This window comes from Schistocerca cancellata, chromosome 7 (genome assembly GCF_023864275.1).
Source record: "Schistocerca cancellata isolate TAMUIC-IGC-003103 chromosome 7, iqSchCanc2.1, whole genome shotgun sequence".
NCBI classification, from domain to species: Eukaryota; Metazoa; Arthropoda; class Insecta; order Orthoptera; family Acrididae; genus Schistocerca; species Schistocerca cancellata.
Genome location: NC_064632.1, coordinates 123,084,162 through 123,093,146, shown reverse-complemented (window position 1 = coordinate 123,093,146; position 8,985 = coordinate 123,084,162). Strand labels below are relative to the sequence as shown.

The 8,985-nt window shown below is 38.9% G+C and overlaps 1 non-coding gene across 1 annotated transcript; it reads left to right on the top strand.

Moving 5' to 3' along the window:
• Positions 1 to 3,731: 3,731 nt before the first annotated feature.
• Trnal-caa (transfer RNA leucine (anticodon CAA)) lies at positions 3,732 to 3,847 on the top strand. Its single transcript has 2 exons — positions 3,732 to 3,769; positions 3,802 to 3,847. It is a non-coding gene; the product is annotated as a tRNA-Leu (tRNA).
• Positions 3,848 to 8,985: the final 5,138 nt, after the last annotated feature.

Sequence of the window (8,985 nt, the reverse complement as noted above, 5' to 3'; positions counted from 1 at the left end):
ATTGAGACTAGTAAAAAAAGTACGTAGCTGCTGTAATACTTGACTTTAATCCATAATTGGTGAACATCGCTCTTGACGGTACGTTTTACAGCATCAATAGTAACTGGTAATGGCGCCTTGCAAGGTCATAGCAAATGACGTAGCTGAAGGCTATGCCAACTATCGTCTCGGCAAATGAGAGCGTAATTTGTCAGTGAACCATCGCTAGCAAAGTCGGCTGTACAACTGGGGCGAGTGCTAGGAAGTCTCTAGACCTGCCGTGTGGCGGCGCTCGGTCTGCAATCACTGATAGTGGCGACACGCGGGTCCGACGTATACTAACGGACCGCGGCCGATTTAAAGGCTACCACCTAGCAAGTGTGGTGTCTGGCGGTGACACCACAGATTCTACATACGTGCGTATGATATTAGCGTAGCAGCCAAGGAGGGAAAGATGACCGTGACAAGTAACAAGTTCACTGCTGTGGTTACCCACGTGAAAGAAAAAGAAATTCATTTCGATTGTGTTCATTTCATATGCACAGACACGCATATCTGCACTGAATATCTCAAGTAGCATATGATTAAGTTTCAGCATGTTCTCGTTTTATAGCTTTTCTGTGTGGCCTCGTTTTTGTTTAAAAATAATGAAAATATAGTGTGGGAAGTAGTGATATCTGTGTATATATTATTAGATAAACGAATTCTCTACTCTTCATTCTGCATTCTGGTGGCAGAAAGCGTTGTACTTCATACAGTCTTCGTGGTCGAGAAAGTAAGCAATGAAGCGCAGGGAAGTGTCGGCATGATCGGTAATCCAGGACAGCCAGAATCAGTAATTATAAGGAAAGAACAATTTTGTAGTGTATCATCTGAACTGTGTTCGTTTTCTGGTGAATAATGTTCAAAAAAGTCAGTTCACTACCGAATAGTATCCACCATTTTTGCATACTTTTGCAACAGGGGTGAAGTTGATCGTTTAGATTTAATTCTGCTCTAGAAAATTTTTATCCGTTTCACCACTTAAAGTAGTTGTAGTCATGATAGTGAAAATTAGCAGAAAAAGCATAAAATGAAGACCACGTCTTATAAAAATCTCAGGAAGTATAACGAACATGGTATGTTAATATCTGCGAACTCTAACGTCTGCTCATAGGAACTTAAAAGTTTCATGTTTGGCGGGTCATAGCGTCTATTCAGAAGAAAGACTGTACCGCAAAAAGTACCAGCACTAATAGTCACTCAAATGAAATTAGGCTTAACCATGACTGTTAGTCACATGGACTGAAACTACAAGTTTACTGTTAGCAGTCGCAATTTTTAGTTGCACTACGCATTTCACAGGTGTAGTTAAACCTCCATAACCAGACGGATTTATGACAGTTAATAAGTCGTGTACGTGTTGTGACTTTCGCCACTGTCTAGTAAAGTGGTTTCCATCCTGTGACCACTGCCCGCCAGTGCAGTCTGATATGAGCTAGTACCCCCTTCCCCAGCATCATCAACATCAGAGCCCAGTTAATCTTTAGAAAGAAAAAGAATTTTCTTTGAAGGCTTTTATTTTTAAAATGCAAAAGATAAATAATATTTAGTCTTATAACTGGTTTACTAAACCGCCAACTAATGAGTCAATGGCACAATTGGCACAGTTGATTTCTAACATTTTTATAGAATGATGAAAAAATTCTTATTATGAGTGCTACCTACGACTCCCTGTCAGTAAAGAAAGCTTGCTAACTTCATTGAGGATGGACACACGTTAAAAACATTCTTCCTCTGATTCAGTCCTTTCCCTACGGACAAGTGCTTCACCCACAACCTCTACCCTCACGTAAATTTAACCAGGTTAAAAAGCTTGTACTAAACCCACTTTAGTTTTGTAAATAAAAAACGCCTTCATTGCTGCACTGTGCTTTATTCTCCTCGACACATTTCGCCTTTTTTCACACAATACAGTGTAGCAAGAGAAGGCGTTTTTTATTTACAAATGAAAAATTCTGTGCTTGTTGCGGAGGATGGCCTCGCAAACAAACACACTATACCCACTGTTTGTAAACCGCTTAATTGTTGTATCTCCTACTTCTGAAGTTGTAAAAACTGGAAAACATCTGGCAGCCAGTGTGTTATTTGACCTCTGCCAGCAGCATTAGTTGTAGTAGTAGTAATAATAATGATGATATTAGTAATAATAATAACAGTGATATTAATAATACTGTGCAGACCCTACAACAGTGTAGTACCCATTACAAAATTACTGCTGTTTTCTACCGTTAGTTAGTTCATTTATTGTGAAATGAATAGATCGGCCGCGGTGACCGAGCGGATCTAGGCGCTTCAGTCCGGAACCGCGCGACTGCAACGGTCGCAGGTTCGAATCCTGCCTCGACCATGGATGTGTGTGATGTCCTTAGGTTAGTTAGGTTTAAGTAGTTCCAAGTTCTAGGGGACTGATGACCTCAGATGTGAAGTCCCATAGTGCTCAGAGCCATTTGAACCACTTATTTGAAATGAATAATGAAGTAATTTATGGCCTATTACAGGAATTATCTACAACTCAGGTATGTGATTTATACCTATGTGTCTCAATTTCATTGCCATGGATGTACAGTACAAAGGGTGTGTGTAGCGGTTGGAATATGTGAGGATGACGTTCATACATTCGTTTCTCAAGCTATAAACTCCACCACATTATGCCACACACTAATTCTTGCATTTGGGAGGAAGAAAGTAATTATTCGAAACTCATTAACCATTGTTACAGTCTTACAAAACTCTGATAATAGTGATGATCTTTTAAGACTAATTTAGTTTCGCGACCAAAACGCATTTTAACTCTTTAGTTTTTACCCTAAAAAAATATAATTCTACCCCTAAGGTGGTAATTACCCCCCCAGGTTGAGAAGCACAGGTCTAGTAACAGAAGACAAAACAAAACACTCTAAAGAAGAACAAAGATACAAATGTGAAAGTAAATGTATATCCAGTGTCAGATTCCTTTACATAAAGACAACGACAAAAGAATCTATGACAACTGGAGATATTTATATTTGCATTTCTGTCCATCTTCCCAAGCGAAGACCTCCACATTACTTCGAGAATTGTTCCAAAGTAGTATAACGTATCTGCCTCTGTTGGCAACATTATTATTTCATATGTTATGTTCACTTATTAGAATTTAGACGCCATGTTTGCTTACTTCAGTGTTTACAGAATGTATGTGATGTAATACACCGAAAAATGACCCTGTGACCATTAAAGGTATTTTTACATTTACAGTTATATTTTTGTTCACCTTTGTTATCAAAGACCTCACAAAAACTTAGTCATGCGCTAAAATAGCGATTTGTTCTTTCTATTGCTTGATATTGTCACAGTTTATCCCAAAGTTGTTCAGACAAGGCATGCCACCAGGTGACGTTTAAACTTCTGAAATAAAGAATAGGGAATAAAATAAACTGTCACTGGTAACAGAGAACTTGTAGCTTCAATCAATTAGCAGTCGCATTCTGCCTTACCATTAGAAATTACAGCAATTCCATTGGGTGGACGCTATGTTCAGAAGCCTCCTGTGAGTCGATATGGAGTTTCAGTCTATCTTGTCTTGTTCAGCTATTCACTAAAGTCTACACAGACTCCTCCTAATCACCTACAGTAAACAACTGCTCTTAGGTCGTAACGGTCAAACTTCGTAAACAGTTTCAAAGAGATAACGGATTTCTTCTTCACATCTGTTGCTGCAGTAGTACGAGCATGTCAGGATGGCCGAGCGGTCTAAGGCGCCAGACTCAAGGATTACCTTGCCTGCTAGAGCAGGTCTGAGCATTCTGGTCCTCGTCTGAGGGCGTGGGTTCGAATCCCACTTCTGACAAAATTTTAAAAGCTGATGCTGATGAACCACACAACTAATTCAAAAATACGTCATGATTTTATGCGTTATAAATGGTTCTGAAAGCCTGAGACTGTGAAAACAATAGGTTTGTTTATAAATAATTCTTCTCCTACAAGTCACGATTTTCTTGATTTTATTTTTCACACGATGCGTCTCCATTTGCGCTGTTCAGTGCGTGTGACTCCACAAATGGACCATAAGAAAACTATAAGTACAAATTCTTCTAAATTTCGCCACTAACTTCACAAAAAGATCGACAACCAACCAAAAATCGCGTGTTCCTTATATATTGCAGTAAAGTCAACGAAATGAAGCAGACTCTCACACATCGACAACGTCACATAGAAATGACATAACAAACACGAAAAACTGCACTTGCAAATGGAAATCATTTCCCGAAAAATAAAATAAAGAAAATCGTGACTGGTAGCAGAAGAATTATTTATAAACAAACCAAAAGTACGTTGCATTCCTCACAATAGAGTAACCGAATTCAGAAGAAGCCAAATTATTCCAGTCTGTTCTTCTTTTAATTTTAATGTTTGTTTCAATGTCCCTTAGATTAATGGAGCCTGAAAACTTTCAGTGATTCATATAGGAGGTGTAGATATTTTCTGGAATCTTCGCAGTCACTTGCGGAATGGATACAAGGAAGTGTTCAGACAAATTTAGGACGTGTCGGGGATATATGATGTGTGTAGTAAATAAGTTACTGGACATACGTCACTTATCTGCCAAAAACAGAAGTGCGCGTGCTATGACTTAAAAGGGACTCTTATTTAAGGCACTCGAATTTTTGTAATTTTCTTTATATCTATGGCACTTGAACGTTAGAACTCAAATATCAATCAACCAATGCAGACAGCTGTAACTATCAAAAATTCTCGAGAAAATCGGCTTTTAAGTTTTCGTAGCATCTTTAATTCACTAAAGCTAGCACAAAGTTTCGAAAGGGTGTGTGGTTTACCAAGAGGGCGGACTCTATTCACTTCCAAGTCGATGAATATTTTCCAACAATGGTATACGTTTTAAAAGTATTTCCGTGAAGCGTAAAATACACAAATATGAAGCAAAAATCATTAGCGCTCGTGAATGGTAATCGTTGGATCGAATCTCTTTGCAGCCAGTCATTTTCCTCTTTTTTTTTTTTAGTGTAGTTCAAATACCTACGTCCTTTAAATATAAAGTTCTTCAAATATATTCTAATGAACACGTATCTAATTGTTATTTTTTATAAAATATACTCTTATTCCTATTCATAACTGAATCAGTCATTTCGAAAAGGCCATATATCCACAGAAGTAAAATTTTCAGGAGAAAGAAGAAACTGTTTGGTTTGCGAAACGGAAGTGTAAAGTTTCTTAGTTTGTATTTAGACTTCAGTGCAGGATATTTAACATAATGGCACCATAAAACTGTGTGCCAAAACAATACATGATACGTTACACTAAAACAACCGATGTGGAGATACGGCCTTGTCGATTGAAATTGTTTGTATGGAAAATAATATTCTACGAATAGTTGATAGCTTGCAACTGTGTCAACTAAATAAGTGATAAAATGTAAGTAACAAAAACTGCAGCATGATATATATGTTGGTGTGCTTTTTATTACACAGTCTTTCAAGTTTAGAACAGTACAAAACAGAATAACTGTTAATTATAAAAAGTCTTCTTCATGCTCGTTCAGGGCATTTGTAGACCATTTACAAAGTAAATCTAATTTATCATCTGGTCTATACTGAAGCAATTTCCTAATATCTGCAATTTTTTCACGTTGATTGGAGGCTTTTCTTTGCATGCAGAAAGGTTTGGTTGTTCAGGCCTGTACCCCACAGGCTTCCCCGACAAAAAATCTTCTCGCTGTAAGCCGTCGATCCACTGATAGTTCAACAAACTTGCACAATATTCAAACGTCATATTCAGCGACAGTTGTGGGGTCATTTTCCGATCACATGGAACTTTGACCAATTATTTCCCTGATAGGCCAGGTTTTTATAATGTTTCGACCACTATGTCTTACAATCAGTGATCTCACTAGTTTGCACTGGATGAACTTGGAAATTTGAACTTCCCCTTTTTGTTATTGTGTCGATTTCGTCTGGAGTGTATATTCGATAAGTCTTGCGAATAAGTCTCTTTGCTGTGGCAAAAGCCCTATTACACGGTAGGAACGAATGTCCTCTGAATGTAAAATAAAGAATAACCTTTTCAAATGGCACAGGTGATGCTGCAGGTATCAAAAATCTGACCAAGTTGTTGCTTCTATTTTGACCAGGGCATCTACCTGAGAAGATGTGTAGCTCTATCACCTCTTTGGGAATGTTTTTCTTACTTGTGTTACAGTGAGCAGACTTTATTGGGTCCTTAACGAGCCTGCCCTTCATGGTACGAGAAAAACGTTGCCATACGATTTCCCAAGTTGACAATGCAAAATTCAAAAACCAACAACTGTCTGTAAAAAAACATTTCCTGCACTGGAGTATCCGGTAGTGAGATGTTCTGCATGTAGCCGACAGTAATGCCACCTGCACTATTTTTATCCTGGGCAAACTTCTTGATTGCGCCAGTTCTCTCGTAAAATTTCTTCGCTCTGTTTTTATGTACTATGAGTTCTACTCTAGCCACTCTTTCGCATTGTCATTGAAATGCGGGCTTCGCAATTTTTTGGTTCAGCTCCTCACATGTCGACCAGGTGTCAATCTTCAGCTTTCCACATTTGTAATCAAAATCTTCCTTCAAAAGTTTAAAATAAAATTTGTAGTTCACATCAGGATATTATTGTTTAAATAACTCATGCATCTGTTTGACATCCAGCTGTGCTGATAAATATTTTGTTCGTGTATTGTTCGAATAATGGACTTAATTTACAGTGAATGATTCAATATGGCCATTAATCAAAGAACATACATCTCCGTGGATTATGTCTTGAACCCTCCGGTTTGCCCCGCATGTCAACCGTAGCACTAGATGATTTAAACGACGAATATGTTTCTCACCTATTCCATGGAGACTCAAGAAAGTATTTTTTACAAATTTGGATTTGTCTTCCATCACTGCTCAAGTGATAATGAAAATGAGCTATTCGCACTTTGGGATTTGTAATATTTGACTTCCTTTCGACATTGTGCCTAACTATCCTAAGTATCTTTATCAGCGAAACTATTCAAATTTGTCAATATTTGCATTAGCGATCCCTCTGTCACAGTCTCTAAAGACTTTCTTCGACACAGGAAAACACCAACACAATTAGCTTGTGATCAAACAGCCCATCTTTCAAGGCACACCTGCAGACCAATTAAGACACGATTTCTATGAGTATTGCCCAACACGGCAGTATGTTTCCACGTAAGGTATAGCTATTGTGTTCTAGGGTCAGCATCAGTAACTACACCTACCTGCATTGAGGTCCCGTTCGGCGTGGTGCTACGGCATTTTCACTGTAGCTCACATGCTGTTTCCCTTGGTCTTTTGCTCTCTTTATTCCATAATATTTACTCAAACTATCTTGTTTCCTTCTCTTTACATCCTCATAACCAATGACACTATCACTTTCACTCTTGTAAACAAAACTGTAACATAGCTCTACGAGGAAGTACTGCTCGGCGAGCAGCACTTACAGCAGTCAACACGTGACCTAACAGCTGGCAACTCCGGCAAGGCTACATTGCAAGAGACATTCCTCTTTCCCGCGGAAAGTGAAATACGGCTCTTAATATCACTGACATAGGAGTGAGCTGGATATGACCCTTTCATAGGAAATGCGCGTTTCTTCGAGTAGTTGCGGATTTTGAACTAAAATGGAAATGTGGTGCGGATGGTCATATGGCCTTTTCGAAACGCCTGATTCATTTACATATGCTGTTGTGGTCTTCAGCCCAGAGACTGGTTTGATGCAGCTCTCCATGCTACTCTATCCTCTGCAAGAGTCTTCATCTCCGAATAACTACTGCAACCTCCATCCTTCTGAATCTGCTAGTGTATACGTCTCTCGGTCTCCTTCTCCGATTTTTACCCTCCACGCAGCCTTCCAGTACTAAATTGGTGATCCCTTGATGCCTCAGAACATGTCCTACCACCCGTTCCCTTCTTCTAGTCAAGTTGTGCCACAAATTTCTCTTCTCCCCAATTCTATTCAATACCTCCTCAGTAGTTACGTGGTCTACCCATCTAATCTTCATCATTCTTCTGTAGCACCACATCTCGAAAGCTTCTATTCTCTTCTTGTCTAAACTATTTATCGTCCACGTTTCACTTCCATAGATGGATACACTCCTTACAAATACTTTGAGAAACGACTTCCTGACACTTAAATCTATGCTCGATGTTAACAAATTTCTCTTCTTCAGAAACGCTTTCCTTGCCATTGCCAGTCAACATTTATTGTTCTATCTACTTCGACCATCATTCGTTATTTTGCTCCCCAAATAGCAAAACTCATCTACTACTTAAAGTGCCTGTTTCCTAATCTAATTCCCTCAGCATCACCTGATTTAATTCGATTACGTTCCATTACCCTCGTTTTGCTTTTCTTGATGTTCATCTTATATCCTTCTTTCAAGACACTGTCCATTCCATTCACCTGCTCTTCCAGCTCCTTTGCTGTTTCTGACAGAATAACAATGTCGTCGGCGAACGTCAAAGTTTTTATTTCTTCTCCATGGATTTTAATTCGTACTTCAAATTTTTCTTTCGTTACCTTTACTTCTTGCTCAATATACAGATCGAATGACATTGGGGATAGGCTACTACTCTGTCTCACTCCGTTCTCAACCAATGATTCCCTTTCATGCCCCTCGGCTCTCATAATTTCCATCTGGATTCTGTACAAATTGTAAATAGCCTTTCGCTCCCTGTTTTTCACACCTGTCACCTTCAGAATTTGAAAGTGTATTCCAGACAGCATTGTCATAAGCTTTCTCTGAGTCTACAAATGCTAGAGATATAGCTTTGCCTTTCCTTAACCTATCCTCTACGGTAAGTCGTAGAGCCAGTATTGCCTCGCGTGTTCCAACATTTCTACGGAATCCAAACTGATCTTCCCCTATGTCGGCTTCCACCAGTTTTTCCATTCGTTTGTAAAGAATTCGTGTAAGTATTTTGCAACCGAGACTTACC